At 33.4% G+C, this 18,307-nt stretch overlaps 1 protein-coding gene and 1 long non-coding RNA gene across 2 annotated transcripts in view; one reads left to right on the plus strand and one right to left on the minus strand.

Moving 5' to 3' along the window:
* Window positions 1-18,307, minus strand: part of LOC143232558 (uncharacterized) — a 118,134-nt gene that overhangs the window by 79,467 nt on the left and 20,360 nt on the right. The gene's annotated exons all lie outside the window — the stretch shown is intronic.
* Window positions 2,341-18,307, plus strand: part of LOC143232561 (uncharacterized) — a 30,882-nt gene continuing 14,915 nt past the window's right edge. The window contains exon 1 of the long non-coding RNA XR_013017596.1: window positions 2,341-2,592. This is a non-coding gene — a long non-coding RNA (uncharacterized LOC143232561). The remainder of the gene's footprint in view (window positions 2,593-18,307) is intronic.

Here is an 18,307-nt window from a genome sequence, read left to right on the forward strand (position 1 = left end):
ACCGACAGACATTCAGTGTAAGATAGTCCCCTTCATTTCCTCTGAAGAATGTTGCAACAAAATCAGAGGGGCAGTAGGATACTATTACATAAGGTGTAAAGGGTGTAGAAATTGGAGTAATATGTTGGTGAAAGATAATTTTGTCTAATTTATTACACCTTATGAATTCTTGCATAGATGAGAGAGACAGGTTTTGGAAAAATCCATAAGGATAACTCACACTCTTGTATGTGGTCCCAAATATCCAGACCTCCGGTGGTGGAGTCGTGGTCTTGGACATGTTTTACTACAGATTACCTAATTATCATTTCTGATCAAGTGATACAACAGTGCTTCCTGTTCCCTGATGAGAACAGCTATACTTTGAAGACGATAATGTTTCCATCGAAGTTGTGCAGATATGTGTGTCGGGTTAACTTGAAAGACATTCACCATCACTATCCTCTCTTTACCTCGTTTCATGAAGTACTTACGGTGCTAATGACTGAACGTATCCTATGTATTGTATGTCAAGTCGTATCATGGCTGTTACTTATTATTAGGTATAGGTCCTAATAAAATGGTCAACCATGTATCTAATACATTTATTACAACATTGTTACTTCAAAATATCATCCCCCTAGTGGCACAGCTGTGTATCTGCGGACTCACACTCCTAGAAAGCGGGTTTCGATACCCCTGGTGGGCAGAACCCAGACAGCACATTGTTTAGCTTCGTGCTTAATTCTAAACACATACACTCAAAATGTCAATTAAGTAAAGTTTTATACGAACAGAAATTATAAACCCATGAACTAACAATAACAATACAGAACATTTTAAATGTGGCCTAAATTGTAGGATAGCAGATTAGTACGTCTATTTTCCACAAAAGTTGGAACAAAGTGAAGGAATAGCAACAAAGGTGTAAAACACATTGTGTAGCACCACAGGTTCTGAACCTAAAGGGTTACAACTAGTCGCTAATCAGACGAGAGAAAGATTCCATTACGGCTTTAACCCCTGAACACGTTGCAGTCTGGGATTGAACTGCTGTTAGCACAAGACACTGATGAACTATTGAAGACAGAATCTCGCATTATAATGAGCAAAAGGTGTGAAATTGTACATATCATATTGCATGTAAGTGAACTATAATAGCCAAATATAAATATAAAATTCCCGTTCACTAACACCTAAATATTTAAGAATAGTTTTTGTTGTCTACAGTAAATGAACAAAACTACGATATATTAATTTAATTTAACTTATTGTTTTTAAGTAGCTCAAATACAGATGCATATATATATATATATAAACCAAATACTGTCATTTGATAGTAATTATTTAAAGGTTGGAGGCTGGGAGTTATACAAATGTCGAACTATATGGTGGTTTATTCCTACTACAAACAGTAAAAGGCAGTAGAAGTTGAGATGTTGTGGTTTAATGCACTCAGTTCTTAATCCCTAATCACATCTTTTGTAACGGCTAGCTAGTTTGAGATTTACGTTTCAATCACGCCTGGCAGATAGAACAAAGACATTTTCTGTTGTGAGTTAATAAATAATGACAAGGATTGGCAACGGACAATTTTAATTTTGTTTTTTAAGCTACAGTTTCACAATAGACTTCTCGACTTTGGTTTTTTCACTATTTTCCATGATTGTTTTACAGTGCTGATTTATTCGTCTGCATACAGATAATGTAATTTATAGCTCAGCAGTAGCTCAGCAATAATTCTGTAGTCTAAAATAATAGTTTTGTTAGCCTTAGTGAGCAGAGAACAGATAGTCCATTGTTCAGCTTTGTGCTTTACAACAAAACAAAGCTCCAAATAAATACCGTTTGCTGTCTGTAGCCATTAACTTAAAATAATAAGATACTGTACGGTTTTGAAACGACCAACTTGTCAAAAATCCAGATCAAAGATTACTTCACCGAAAAACCTATCATCCATATCTGAGAAGTAATGAAAAAAAGTGAGAAATCAAGTCCAACTTAATTCGGTATTTAGTTTTATTTTGTGTCACAATTCATTGAAGATATAATTTTGGTTTATTGGTATAAAAATTAGCTGTTTTTATTCGTATCAAGAAACAAAAGATATTAATAGTGGATTAGAAGCAGCATCGACAGATCACTGTGTTAGTATGAATAGTTTGTTTGTCATAGCTTTTTGGCCTTAAAGCTAACAGCGAAAAATAGCACTCGAAAGACATAAAAGTGTTTCAGTTCACTCTATAGTATTTTTTAAAATTTTTTGCTCCGTCTTGCATAGCTTTAAAAATATAGTTTCATTCTCAAAAGACTATATAATTTATGCATGCAAAGATTTATTTCTAACTCTGACATATCACACATGTGGCGCACGTGATGTGTTTGGAAACAACAATGTGGGAGCAACACAGAGTCTTTAGTTTAGGCATCGTGGGTTCAAAAGTCCGATATACAGAACAGCATGGCACAGTTACTCAAACGATAGAAATAACCAGTTAGGTTTATGAAGAATTAAGAAAAAAAGAGATGGATAAGGAAATAGAAACCTACACACAACCATGATGTATTACCGCAGGATATTTAATCCTTGCATTCGTCTATATACAGATAACGGTAAGTTTGTTGTAGGCCTATAAAGTTAAAAACTGGGTTTCGATACCCTTAGGGGGCAAAGCAGAGATTGCACATTGTGAAGGTTTGCTCTTAATAACAAACAAACGTAATCCTTGCTCTGCGTTAATACGCCCTCAAATATTCTATAAGCATAAAGTTAATCAACCTTTGATACTTAAATGAGTACAAAGTACAACAGAAGATATCTTTTAAAGAGAAAACATCTTTAACTGAACAAAGTTTTCGTGGCATAAAAAACAAACGATGACGCCATTAGAATGAATCTTCCTTAAAATTACGCGTCTTCCGGTTCGCCCACTTGTGAAATGTGAATAATTACTGAGAATAACGATTTCTTATTATATACATAAGTTTGTCGAATGTTACTTCAATGATGAAGTAAAGTTATAGATGTTTATTTATATTTTTTGCCCCTTTTCTGGTTTTATTTGTCCTTCTACTAAAAACCTTCTTGCGTCGACACTGGACAAAACCTTTTATAAAATTCTATAGGGGCGCAATCTAAATTTCGTTATAATTACTTCTACATGTTTAACGAATGAAGATGGTCGTAAGTAAGTTCACATTATTAAGCCTAATAAAGGGCAGGCCTCTTCCATAACTTTCTGAAATCGGTGTTTATTTATTTATTTTTACAGACACCAGAAAAGGCTCACAAGTTTATTAATTGTTTGCACTGTGTTGTTTTCAAATAACATAAACAAAGTGTTCTTTGGAATTTTACTCCATATGTATCTAATACACTCCCATAAAGTTTCTCTAGAAGTAACTTTTGATTCGTCAAGTTTTTGATTTATCAAATCCCAGATTTGTTCAATTGAGTTGAGATCGGGGCTCTGTAGGGGCCATTGCATAGTTGAGTGACTCCAACAACTTCTTTCTTAGGTAAGCAATTTCTGCATAGGTTGTATGAGTGTTTGGGTCATTAAATTTGGATGGTAGAATCCTTTACCAATAATATGCATATCACTGGATATACCATGACGGATCAGTATCTTACGGCACTTGTGCTGATCCATTATTCCATCTATTTTACAAATATCTCTTGTTGTGTCGGAATAAAAACATCACAATGTCTTCCACATGCTTAATGCCAAGTGCTATGCATTGAGATAAGTATTTTCAACTTTTTTCAATTAGACATACAACCTACACTTTGAACCAAATATTTCAAACTTGGAGATATCCGTCCATAACACCCTTTTCCAATAATGAAGAATCCAGCTTTGTATGTTTTAGCAATTTTCAGTCTCTTGACAATATTTGGAGATCAAAATAACGGTTTTTAACTGCTATACGACTAAATATTACATTCTCGTTGACTCTTCATGATACTGTAGATCTGGACACATTTCTTTCATTAGGTACATGGTCGTTTATCTCATACATGAGGTCAGTAACAGTTTTTCTTTTGTCCGAAAGGTTGAATAGATGAAAATACTTAACATCAGTATCATTGAGTTTAGGTGTTCTGCCTATTCATTTCCTATTTTCAAAGTTACCTGTCTCAGTCTCAAGATCTATGGTGTACTTGACAATGTTTGTGAACCATTTCAAACCTGCAGCAACTTGTTGAAGAGTCCAATCAGCATTGTGTAAAGCTTTTAAACGAACTTTCTCCTCTACTGACAGTTCTCTACGGATTTTTTAGGGCCATGGCATGTTAAAAAAACAATTTAATATGTTGTGTTAAACATTATTTTTACTAATGCTTATTTAAGTAGTGGTGTTAAATTGATTTCTTCTAGCACGTATCGGTATCATATGTTAACTCCTTGCTTGTTTATTTCTTTATAGTCAAAGCATTGCATACCATGACAGTTATTTCAGGCCCTTAATTTGATCAGTATGTTCATTCAAGCAGAACCCTTATGACTTTCCCTTGGTACGAATATATAGGAATTCTAAAGAATTATAAGTATTCTCACACTGGCTCATTTAATTGTCAACAGGAATCAGTGAAGCATTACTATAGTGTTAAAATTTACATTCTATAAAGTCGTGGAAGAATTAACCCCATAAAATAGAAAGAATGATAAAATATTCTCTTGTCCCAACACTTTTACACAGTGATGTATATACATGGTTACTTAAATGGTTAATGAAAAGAAAACACCTCATAAAGTAAAATATCAGCTTAGACAGAAGAAAAAAACGTAAATATTGTTAGTAATGTAAATGTGTACTTCAAAAGCGTCCATACGTTCTGAGATGAACACCAGGGGCAGGGTATTCCCACAGACATGATATTGTTATAACGATTTCGATTGTTGGTTTTGTTATTTCGGCAAAGAAAGAAGAGGAAAGAAAATGCAATCCACCTAACGATGACAAAAGCATTTTTTTCGTTTGGCCAAAGGTTTTATAAGTTCTCTAGTAAGATTATGTTAATAGTAGACACTAATTAAAAAAATTCACTTACATGCTAATTTCACTTCTAGTTAATACAGTTTCTTGCATGTCGATTTGTTTCTCGATATACAAAGTCAATATTTACAAAACTGAACTACAGTCATATATGACATGGTAATATTGGTAACAGGGTTTTCCTATTCCATAGTTACTAGTTTTTGATGTTGGAATTCTTGAACAAGTGCAATCAGAAGATTAACTGTTTTGACTCTTGAATTTTTCAGTTCCGTTTTCAGATATTTTATCTTGGTACTGATGGCCTTTTGTATTTTGCTGATGTCATTTTTACTTCTTTATTTATTTCATTGGTATCCTTTAATCATTCCTTTTACTTCATTGATATCCTCTAATCATTCCTTATATTTCACTGATGACCTCTAATTATTCCTTTTACTTCATTGATGCCCTTTAATCATTCCTTTTACTTCATTGATGTCCTCTAATCATTCCTTTTACTTCATTGATGTCCTTTAATCATTCCTTTTATTTCATTGATATCCTTTTGTACATTTGTAATGCTTTCTCGATATTATTCTTCATAAAATTTATTTTTGGTTATAATTTTTTTTATAAATCTTATGTGTTGTTCTCCTAGCCCCTTTAGGGTAAAAGTTGCTGTTTCTTTCTTCTAATTGTATACTTCTTGACAATTTAATTTCACGTATCTTTCTCTCTGGTCTATTAATTTTCTTTTCTCTGTCTTTTTGATCTCATTTCCATTTCCTGTCTATTTCTTCTAATTTTCTGTTTCTATCTTTTCTTGGTCATATTTCACTATTCATCATTTCAATCTAATTATCGATCTGATGTGTTGAAGTTCATTCTGAATTTTATTTTATTCTTACAATCTTGACACTAATGTTGAAATGGTTTATATTCTTGGGCGGATTCTTTTAGATTTTTCGGTAAACAAATTTAAGAATGCCTTTTAATTTATTCGACCATAAAATAGGCCAAAATTCACAGTAGATGCTAATGTAAGAATTTTACTTGTTTGCACGTCTTCTCTCTTGCGTGACGCTTTCTAGTGTCTCTGTGTCTCCCTTGAAATACATTTAATATTAAAGCAAAATAACAACAACAATAAAATTGAACCAACCGATAGATAACAACTAGTAACCTTTCTAGCATAGTAGTCAATAGTCCACTGTAAGAGATTCACAAATCTATGATGACGAAAAACCCATTTCAAGTTTGGAAACTCACTTTGTTAAACTCAAGATGACCTAAGAAAGTCGAAACGTTGTCCTCTACTTTATTTTAATAAAAGTTTTAATAACCATACTAGCCGTCCTTAGATACATTTAGACTCACAAATCGTTTCTTAATCTGTTAAGAAAGTTATAATGACGACACCACGACTATCACATGACGCGAAACACCTAAATTAAAAATCCTGACGAACAAATACATGCATTTTAAAATAAGGAAGTTGTGTGTACAACATTGGAACTTCGAACTCAGTGACAAAATTTAGTTTTTCCTGTGGACCCCAATAGTAATTGGTATTTAATATTTTCCACTGAACAGCACCTAATGTACACAGTTGTTCAATGGTCAGATCAGAGACCCCAAGGAATTAGGTATAGCTGTCTTTTATTTTGAATTGCTGACCAGAGAGGAGAGGCCAGTTAGTCAAAAACATCCGTCACCAGAGATACAACTAGTTACAAAATATTCAGAGCTTAGATTCGAAGAGACAGCTGCTATTCAGAATAACTGAAACATAATTATAACGTAATGCAACATAATATACAAAAGATAGACTCGAGACACTGTAAAGCAGATCCTGTGTGCTAGCCCGCTCCCTGCCACAAAAAGTTTTGTGTGACTCCTGGAAATAAATAACAGGATTCATTGTCATCTACAACTGAAAGTGCAGAATGTGTTCAAGTGCATCGCGTCTCAAACTTTGAACCATCTTTCATGCCTGACACGCTAACCACTAGATCACGCCCAGTCTTTTAACCCCTAAATAAACAGCTTATTTGATGCGATCTATTGTGATGCAAAATACTAAAAAAGGCGAAAAAGATATTTAAAGTGGTGGACATTTTGGATGTCATCCACCAGCGGTGATTCGGATACATTTACGGAATGCTAGTAAAGATATTTATCAAGACCTGTTGATGACATGCACTGGCACTTCTAAACACCATCATCAAACTACCATTACTCTAAATAAAATGTGACTGACTTGCACAGCTTATTTTAAAACATATTCGTTCATTACACAGACACACTTCTTAAAACTTATTTTTTAAATTCACAGCATACTTATTTATACGCTCCCATTCCATGATTCCTTAACCTTATGACATAAGATATTGAGAAAATAGATGAGTTATACAAGTATATAAGATGTGCTGAAATCATAGCCCACTTTCCCACAAGGCCTTACAGAGCACGTGACATCCTCGTGTGGGAGAGGAATGAATAAGCGTTCTCGAATCGTCCCTAGAGCAATCACAGTAAACCAAAGCTCAAAAATTTTACCAACAAGTGCTATGAAAAAAATTTAAAAACATATTCGGCTGACAACATCATTCAAAATTTAGAATCTCGCCTTGACGGTTATACAGAAAAGGTAAACATGTGTTTCATGTTTCACTAAAACGTTAGTTTTAATTACTTGGACTATAAAAAATAAGCACTTGTTTAAAGTAGGTACTTAATTTTGGTGCATTCAGACTTCTGAAACTGTACATAAAAGACGAAAGTTTTGAAAAAATGGACAAATATAAAACTGCCCCTTTTTATTTAATTTTTATTTAAACAAATTTGTTTTTAGAATGGTATTCAGATAGTTCCTGTATTAAGAATTTTCATACAAAAATTCGATAGCTTAAAGAAAATAAACTTTCCTTCTTCTTTGGTCAACCCACCACACACTGGCACAGCGGCATGTCTGAGGATTCACACCACCAGAAACCGGGTTTCGATACCTGTGGTGAGCAGAGTACAGATAGCCCATGGTGAAGCTTTGCGCTTAATTACAAACAAATAAATCATTGGTGAATTGGAAATCTGTTTAATGTGCCTAACTGTTAATAACTGCCAAAATCCTCTTAACAATTAACTTGAACAATAGGACATCACTAATGTACTCTTGTATTACTGACATCATACCAACAATTAACTTAAATAATTGGTCACCTCTGGTTAACTCTGTGCTATTGAAATCATCCAACACTTAACGTAAACAATGGGTCATCACTGATTTACTCTTTATTACTGACATTATCCCAACAATTAACTAAAACAATAGGACATCACTAATGTACTTTGTATTACTGAAATCCTCCGAACAATTAACTTAAATTATTCAGTCGAGTAAATATTGTAAACTTTCAACGAACATGTAGCATATGTTTTATATTTATTTACTCCTAATGAGTAAGGCTTCAGAAATTATAAACTAGGACATATTACTTTCTCTTGACCAGGAGTTGGCTCATTTCCAGAAGTAGATAAGAAGCCCATACAAAATATTTCAGAATGAAAAAATTAATAATAACACCCGATGATCGCATGAAAACACACAACTGATGAGTGCAGCATTAAAAACGTATACACGCTGATGTAGGTTTCATGGTGGCTTTTTTTAATTATTATAATAAGTGTAAGTTAAAACCTATGTGTCCATAAAACGTATATGAGAAATGAAAAACAAAATTTTGTGATGAAAATAGTCCAAAAAATTGCTCTCGGAAACACATTTTATTAATTAAATATTCTTTAACTACACTACCAAGTATCAGTAAATTGAATCATATTTTCCGCATTTCTAAACAAAACTCTACTCGTGATAAAGATAACATAAACTTTACCAAAAAAGGGTTTAAAGACTGAATAAATCTGGAAAAGAAGGTTATCTTTTAATTTTATTTTTAATTCACCACCAAGACGAAATGTTCTTGGAATTGTGAGGATAGGCTTTTTACCAATAAGATATTTAAATGTAAATTTAGTAATGATACTAGAAACTTTCTGGAAAACATATGTGTTGTCGTTGTGAACCTAAACTAATCAAATCAGATAATTCTGTCTCTGAACAACAACAACCAAAAAAATGTTTCAAAACTCGAACCATTGCTCTGTGGTAAGTAGGAGTTTCGAAAAATAGTGTTACTGTTAGGTGAGTATCATGTATGTTTCAGGATTTTTTGTTGCTTATCAACACTTAGCATAACTGTTGCATAATGAGTGAAGTAATTATGGTAACAGAATAGACAACTATGCAATGGGAGAAGGCTTTAATGGATAAAAAGAGAAAATAAGCGATGTAGCTTGGAAATATGAGGTGTCGGAGGAGAGATCAGAACGCAAATGAATGGTTACACAAATTTAACAAGATGATGGAGGAAAGAATGGATATAGTTTGAACTGACTGAGAAAGAGAGAAAACTGTATTCAGAAAAGTGAACGGAAGGATGAGAACGCTGTTGTTGTTTCCTGGTGATAAGCTACACTGAACTATTTGCTGTGTCCATTGTGGAGAATCAAACCACGGATTTTCACGATCTACGTCCTTAAATTTACCGCTGTTTCACCGGGAAACAAAGAGGAATATAAAAACATCTTGAGTTTAAATTAAATAGAATAGAGAAGAGTGAAAACTAAGGAACAAAACTCGGAAAAACGGAACATAGAGAGATAAGAGTAAAAATATGGCAGAAACAGTGGATATAGAGACTGAAAAAATAGAAAGGAACTTAGATGTTTGAATAGAGATACGTATGGTTCAGCTAGAAACAAGATAAAAGGAAGTGGACAAATGAAAACGGAAAGACGAGTTAACAAAAAACGGGAATTATATCCAAGTTATATAGGTATTAAACTTACTTTAAAATATGTATTTTAAGATCTCACTGACTCAACATATTACAGCTTGCACACTTTACACTGGATAAAACTAGCTTTCGGTAATCACAAGTTATTCCTGGAGATTTAACGTTCATTACATAAACAAATATATATAGTTCCAAAAAACACCATTAAGACTGGTATGGTACTTTAACTGTGGAAACGATGGTTTCATGTGTTCCGTGTGTACGAAAAATGTAGCTGCCGGCAGACAGATCATAAAGATAAATTTATAGAAAATTAACAGCGTGAACATTTAAATTTTATCTGATAAATGGTTGGATACTGACTGGTGACTGGTGAAGTCATAACCAATAAACATAGACTTTACTGTTGCGTACATATTATGCGACATCTCATTTACCAAGTAAAATTTTATTCTTTTGTGTTGAATTTCGCGCAAAGCTACACTAGGGCTATCTGCGCTAGCCGTTCCTAATATAGCAGTGTAAGACTAAAGGGTAGTAAGCTAGTCATTACCACCCACCGCCAACTCTTGGGCTACTCTTTTACCAACAAATAGTGGGATTGATAGTAAAAGTATAACGACTACACAGCTGAAAGGGCGAGCATGTTTGGTGTTACGGAGATTTGAAATCCCGATCATCAGATTGTGAGTCGAGTGCCCTAACCACTTGGCCATGCCTAGCCCAGCAAGTAAAGCAAGACTCATTTCCATTTATTAAGCCGTATTTAATACTGAAAGTTTTAACATCTGGATGACACCAGGCGTCATACTGATTAATTTTATTGTCTTTTGTCTGAAATAATAAAACAAAACAAAAATTCGTATTTTTATTTACATCGTTCTTTAATTTGTTAATTTTCTTTCATTTGGACTTCATGATCTGATAAAAGAAAGAAACTTCCTGAAATAAAGCTACAGATGAACAGTAAAGTTGCAGTGGTATATAGACTGAAATTTCCAACCTACAAAGAAACAATAAACTTCATTAATAATGACAAAACTTAGAAAGAAACAAGGCAATCAGAACGTCTTTATTCAAAATAACAAACATATTTCAGTACTTTCTTGTTTGTTTATTTTTAAATTGTCGCTTTTAATAAATCAAAATGGCGTTTTTCTAATCTTATATCTCACTTTTCAATGTACAACAGCTAAGAGTCGACTAATCTAGGTACAGGCCCACACTGTTTCCCTCTTGATATACCTGAAGTTTCCAAAATGTTTTCATTTATCAAGCGCATCTGGTTGGCCTAACTTCCAAAGCATAACTTTGTCGGCTGTGTAATCACCACCACATGAAAAGTACAGTAGTTCGTTAGGGGTTAGGGATCTATAATCAAGCGTTTACTTACTTTACTAATTTAAGAATAAAAATTAGTCGCTTCACACAAAGGAAAAACACATACTTGTTAGTTAATGTATGTGTATTCTCTCATCTTCAAGATGACAAATCCAATGGGTCGTGAAAACCAACAGAGGCCTAAAACGTTGTCTAATAAATGTTTTTTTTCTCGTTTTGTCTAAGGCCAGATCATTAAGGTGCTTGACTCTTAATCTGCAAGTCGCGAGTTCGAATCCCCGTCCCACCAAACATGTTAACTCTTTCAGCTGTAGGAGCGTTATAATGTTTGTTGGTAAAGTGTAGCCCAAGAATTGGCAGTGGGTGGTGACGACTAGCAGCCTTTTCTCTAGACTTTCACTGCTAAATTTGGGACGGCTAGTCCAGATAGCCTTCGTGTAGTTTTGCGCGAACTTTCAAAGAGACCAACCCAATTTAGTTTGCATTAAAATCAGAGCATGTTCACACCACCAGTGCACATCAGAAATATGAGTAACTGAGGAAGTATGACAATATCACATGAATTATTGAAAGACAGACGCAGCAGTTGAGCGAAATTTCCCTACGTTTAAGCATCAGATCAATACAACAGTGTACCTTGTAACGATATAACCTATACGATGTTTTCATAACAATAAATATTTAAACCCATTCTGTTCCTTATTCATCAATATACAGTACATTGTTTAAATCTTCAGCGATTACAGATCAAAATACAATGATTAAACGTAAAGTGATTACTGTGCCGTTTAATGGTAACAGAACTTACATTTTTAAAGAAACAAAATTCAGTGGCACAGCAGAATGTTTGCGGATTTACAACGCTACCCGTGGTAGGCAAAGAACAAATAGCCCATTGTGGTGTAGCTTTGTGCTCAATTTCAAACAAAGTGTAAAAATACACCATATTTCCCATAAAATACTGCTGATTTTTTTTAATTCTTTAAAACAGCATTTTATGTTTTATGTAACTTCGTTTAAAGAAACTACTCGTTTTGTCCATAATAAATTTCGTATAAACACATTTTTCACATATCACTATATAACAATGAAACCTTTTCTTCGTATAACATTTTTTAAAAACACGTTCTTCGAACAGCACTTTATAACAATGCACCATGTTCTCTGTACAACACTAACAACGCATCATGATCTTTGTTGAACATTTTATAACAAAGTAGACAATATTTATTTATACGAGACTTTTAACCGAGTTTACGATTTCTATACGCGACTTTACCACATTACATCACGTTCTTCATACAACGCTCTATATAATCCAGTACACGATTTCTATACGCGACTTTACCACATTACATCACGTTCTTCATACAACGCTCTATATAATCCAGTACACGATTTCTATACGTGACTTTACAACAATACATCATGTTCTTCATATAACGCTTTATAACCGAGTACACGATTTTTATACGAGATGTTAAGACAACACATCACGTTTTTCATACAACGCTTTATAACCGAGTACACAATTTCTATATGAGACTTTACAACAATACATCACGTTCTTCCTACAAAAGAAGATCCCGTACTGTTTACGCTAATGTCATTATTTAAACCATGTTATTTTGTATTCCTTTAAAAAATACATTCCATGTGGTTGATTTAAAAAATTCGGCAAGCTATAATTTCATAATGACGTAAGAACGCGTAATACATATTTATTACTTAACAATCTATTTCAACAATTAAGAATAACTATTTACTAATTACATTTATTTCTAAATACCAAGTGATTTTATTTTTCTCTTATTTAAAACAAAAAAAAAACATTGAACTGACTGGTTCATTCTATAGGAATGCTACATAGAAAATAAGTACGTTGACCTAACTTAACAACATGCCTTCGTATCCAGCAAGTTGATTTAGGCTGTCAAAGACTTCTAGACGACTATTAGCAAATAGATCACATCCCACCAAATCACCCACGCACTGGTGGCTGAAGAAAGTAGTTTAATTGCTTGTTAGTTAGCTTTAGTGGCTGAAATCAAATGTAGTGTATATGCACAACGACATGAAACGCTGAGTTAGTTGTCAAACGTAAATGTAAAGATAACCCCCACAAAAAAATATTGGATATACAATAAAGTTAGCACTGGTGTTGATTGTCATCAGTTAACGTACTAGATGGTTATCATGAGAATAATATAATAACGTTAGAAACATTTGTGGCTGTGGTTATCATTATGGATATATCGTACAGTTAGTATATAGGTTGATTATCAAAAATTACTTTAATAAATATATGGCTATCAGAAGACAGTAAAAGCAACTAAGCCTAAATTAAATAAATTATAGAAATAGTATTGTTTGATTATTGTTAATTTCGCGTAAAGTTACACGAGGACTCATTTAGCATTGTAAGACTAGAGGAAAAGTAGCTCGTCATCAACACCCACCGCCAACTCTTGGGCCATTCTTTTATCAACGAATATATAGATTGAACTTTACATAAAAACGCACCCACGATTGAAAGGGCGAGCACCTTTGATGTGATGGGGATTCAAACCCGCAACCCTCAGATTGCAAGTCGGGCGCCTTAACCACCTGACCATGCCGGGGCAGCATAGAAATAGTAATAAGTGTGATTTAAAATATTATAGTAATTTAGTACAAGAAGAATATTTATTTTTATAAATAATATTGTAATTAACAATTCACTTTAAACAGCATTTTATTAAGTATTTATTTAAGAGGCAAGCCTAACTATATTAAGTTTATCATTTTACTTGTTTTTCTTTTTCAATGTATGAAAAACCTACGTTCGTATGTCGTTATACTGAGTCCTCCCACAGCACAGGGGACTAAGCCCTAAAGTGGAAGGTAATTTTCAATTAATTTAATTTTTGTATTTGTTATATAAAATTATCCAATAAAGGATTATAAAATAAGCCCTGCATGGCCAGGTGGTTAAGGCGCTCCACTTGTTATCTGAGGGTTGCGGGTTCGAAACCCCGTCACATCAAACAAGCTTGGTCTTTCAGCCATGGAGGCATTATGATGTGACGGTTAATTCATTGTTCGTTGGTAAAAGAGTAGCCCAAGAGTTGGCGGTATGCAGTGATGACTAGCTGCCTTTCTTCTAGTCTCACTGCTAAATTAGGGACGGTTAGCGCAGATAGCCCTCGTGTAGCCTTGCATGAAATTCAGATAAAACATTTACAATAATAAAAAATTCTGGTTCGAACAAAATTTCTAGTGGATGAATTAATACACGAATGTTCATATTACTGACTACTTCATTAACCATAAGATAATAATTATGCGCTTGTCATATAAAAATTGGGTCAGTATTTGAATAAAATAGAAAATCCAAAAGTTTCTAACTTGGTTTTAGCTCACCAGAATGGCTACTCTAGTTCAAGCAAGAAAAATATTAATTAGATATTACTGTTAACTGGATAGCATTTGAAAGTGAACAGCCACGTGATTCCAGTTTTTATAATAATTTCGCATCGTTTTCATTCTGCATGAGTTTCTTTGGTGTTAAGTGTTAACAGCACAACGCCTACACTTTACTGCAACACGAAATAACTCGCTCGCCACAGATAAAAAAACAAACATAAAAAGTTCACACAGTTTATGTGTCATCATAAAACACTGAAATAACAGGGTTAATTATGCTTTATTGATTTAAAAAATGGACCTTTTTATAAAGACGTACTAAACTTGAACATATGTAATATTCTGTACACAAAACGTGAATAAAGAGAACTAAATTGGTGGTTGGATAAAAAAACAAAAAGCACGAGTTAAATAGAATAAGGTATCTCAAAAATAAACTAGTAGAACTATATTGAAAAAGAACATCTTTCTCATACAGTATCTGAGCGTTTACTAAGACTTGTTTTGTTTTTTCTCTCGAACATATTTATGATATTTAAAAACTGCAAAATATTCGTCCTACCTGGGTTTACTTACATTGGTTGAATATTTTCTTTCTAAGAATATTTACGTTTTCCAAGCTCAAAACTTCTAGCTCGTGAAGTAACTGCACCAATAACAAGCTTCAAAACGAGATAATATATAAATTGGTAACTAACTGAACATACACTTTTATGATTTTATAAACTGCTCTATCACTGACGGAGAGAAATTAAATGAGTGTTTATTATCAGTATGGCTGCAAAATGTGTGAAAATTGATAAGATTAAACATTTTTAGAGATAACACCTTTAAGCAGGTGTGTATTTTCAGTGTTCGTATTTTAAATAGTTTCTGTCTGTAACCGTTTGTGACTAAATTCTCGTTGTTGTTTGTAGTTAAGCACAAAGCCGCACAAAAGTCTCTCTGCGCTCTGCCCATCACGGGTATCGAAACCCGGTTTCTAGTGTTGTACGTCCACAGACATATTGCTATGTCACTAGTGTGTGTAAGTGGGGAGGATTCAAATTGGACACGTCTCATTACATTATTCTACTGTAGTATAACAGATCACGTTTACTCCAGAGTCAACCTGTAGATGGACTTGAGTTCTATACTGGAGATAAATTTACATATATTACGTCTAAACAACTAATTTAATTAAGTTTAGAATTTTCAGAAAAATCAATGTCTTTTTCTTAAATTTAATTTTTTTGACTGATATATTCTATTTGCTTTTCCATCTATGCTTATTTTTGTATCAGTTTTGAACATTCGTTAATTTTTACAATTCACTACTCTTGTACAATTCTTTATCGACATAGATAGAATGGGGTTTTTATGTATCACTGCAAAACCATTTCCAAATGTTCTGCAAATTTAGTGACAGCGAAGTTCAAACAATTTTCAATGCTTCGTTATTTAATTTTTATAAAGTTAACGCACTTTGTGAACTATAGCAATTAATGCTACTTTATTTTTTACATAATGCGCATGCTCACAATCCTTGGGATTCAACTTGCGTGAGAAGTGAACTGAAGCATCACATCACTAAATTGTTACTGGTTCCAAAAATCATGTGGCATATCTATCAACATTGGAAAAATCTCATGGGGACCATTAAGAAACATGAAACTACGGAAGAACAGAAACGCCAGAGCGAGGGCTTGGGAAGATAGAGGTTTAGTCCGTAACGCGGGTTCCAGATGTCCTGAACTGTCGGAGGTCACGTGAGATTCCACACGCTATCCTCCCAAAGTTATCAAGTTTGTTTCAACAGCATACTTACAAGGTTACACGAATTACCACGTAAAAACTACTTGTGCCAAACCCACAAGTTTCAATGTGGATCAAAATTATTGACGATATTTCGAACTGAGAAATAATGTATTCTCAAGACGGCTGGTACGGGTATTAGCACTTAAATTAAAATAAACTACAGAACAACGTTTCGACCTTCTTAGGTCATATTTAGGTTTATTTTAATTAAAGTACTAATACCCATGCCAGCCATCTTGAGAATACATTTTTACTTCAAGTGGGTTTCTCGTCATCACGAGCTGAAAAACAGTTCACTTTCACAACGTGTTACGCATTATCGTATAGTTAGATAGTCATATAGTTGGACAGTTTTATTATCTTTCTTAATATCAACATTGCTACACTGAGATACTTGATACTGAGCAGTAGTGTCAGTCTTGTTTATCTTATTTTATTTTTTAGACCATGGGATACAAATCCAAAACTGTTTACATTACTGAGTTGAAAACACATTTTTTCAGTAGGCTTCATCCAATGAAACAAAAATAAAATATTTAAATTAATATAAACATCCAAATAAGATATTCAGACGTTAGACTGAAAAAAACAACAACTAAGGGTAAACTTATCTATCTCTGTACAATTTAATACTAATCGACGAGTTTCCAATAGTGGAAATATAGAACATCGTTAAGTACGTGAAATGACATGAAATGTTCATACAATTTAATTTTTAATTTCACCCTTATTCTTGAAAGAGAAATTTGTAATCGTTAACAAGAAGTTTTCTATTTTATCTTCCATGGACGCTAACAATGGTGTTTTTAACATTTTTAAACTATTCCGCTTCTCAGTTAAACTTAGCATCCACCTTTTCTCGATGTTTTAGTGTCGACAATTGTTTAGCTCGCTTTTCGTATCGCAGCTAAACACTGCTATTTCATCACTCCAGCTAGCTGCATCACGTTTGCGATATGGCTCGCATTTAGTATTTGATAAAGTTTCCTTGAAAGGGCGCTGCAATATGTGAAGAGAATTCGTTTTGAAACGTGCAAACGCAAATATCAGATATTTCAAATGAAGAATTTGTCGGAAGTAAAACAAGAAAAACGATCTCTGTATATGCTATTCTATGTAGAAAAAAATACTTACAATTCTTACTCATTTCAGAGGAAATATAATTAATTTTGTTAGCTTTAATTTTATCTAAGGATATCATTCCAGAAAAGAAATAACTATCGTCATCCACTGATTCATGTGAAGAGCTAACATTCAAAAATCACGTTTTTTAGCAGTTTAAAAATACGTAAGGTATGTATGACGTATAAATACGTTAACTTGATTCTACAGTCATGTTAACTGCCAGATAGCTCAGATATGAATTTCTAAATTAGGAATAAAGGATTCAGAGAGTTCTAACAGGACAATGATAGTAAAAAATAAAAAATAATGAATTTTCTATTTCGACCAGTAAACAATCGGATAGTTATTTTAGTGAACTTCGTTATTTCCTCGATGAAAGTTGTACTAAGAGCTGTGTAATACAGTTACTTTCGTTTATTTGTTGAATTTCGCGCAAGGCTAATTGAGGGCTATCTGAGAACAGCCGTTCCTATTTTTAAGTAACAGACTGCAGAGAAGACAATCAATCAACAACAACCACTGTTAACACTTGGTGTACTCTTTAACAATAAATTGTGGGACTGATCGTCAGATTATAACCTCCCCAAGGCTGAAAGTGCGAAAATATTCGGAAATTGGATTCGATAACGCGACCCGCGGAATGCGCTTTTTTCCTTCGTATTCTAGCAATAAATACTCTGTGAAAGTTAACTCAAAATGCATAAGTAAATTATTAATTATAAATCCGGTCATATAAAAATAGCTCTAAAGAGGAGTCGTTAATAGTACGAAAATAAAAATATATAAATTAGTTAAAGAGCAACTCTGTCATCATTTTAGCT

The sequence above is a fragment of the Tachypleus tridentatus genome, chromosome 11 (assembly GCF_004210375.1).
Source record: "Tachypleus tridentatus isolate NWPU-2018 chromosome 11, ASM421037v1, whole genome shotgun sequence".
Lineage (NCBI taxonomy): Eukaryota > Metazoa > Arthropoda > Merostomata > Xiphosura > Limulidae > Tachypleus > Tachypleus tridentatus.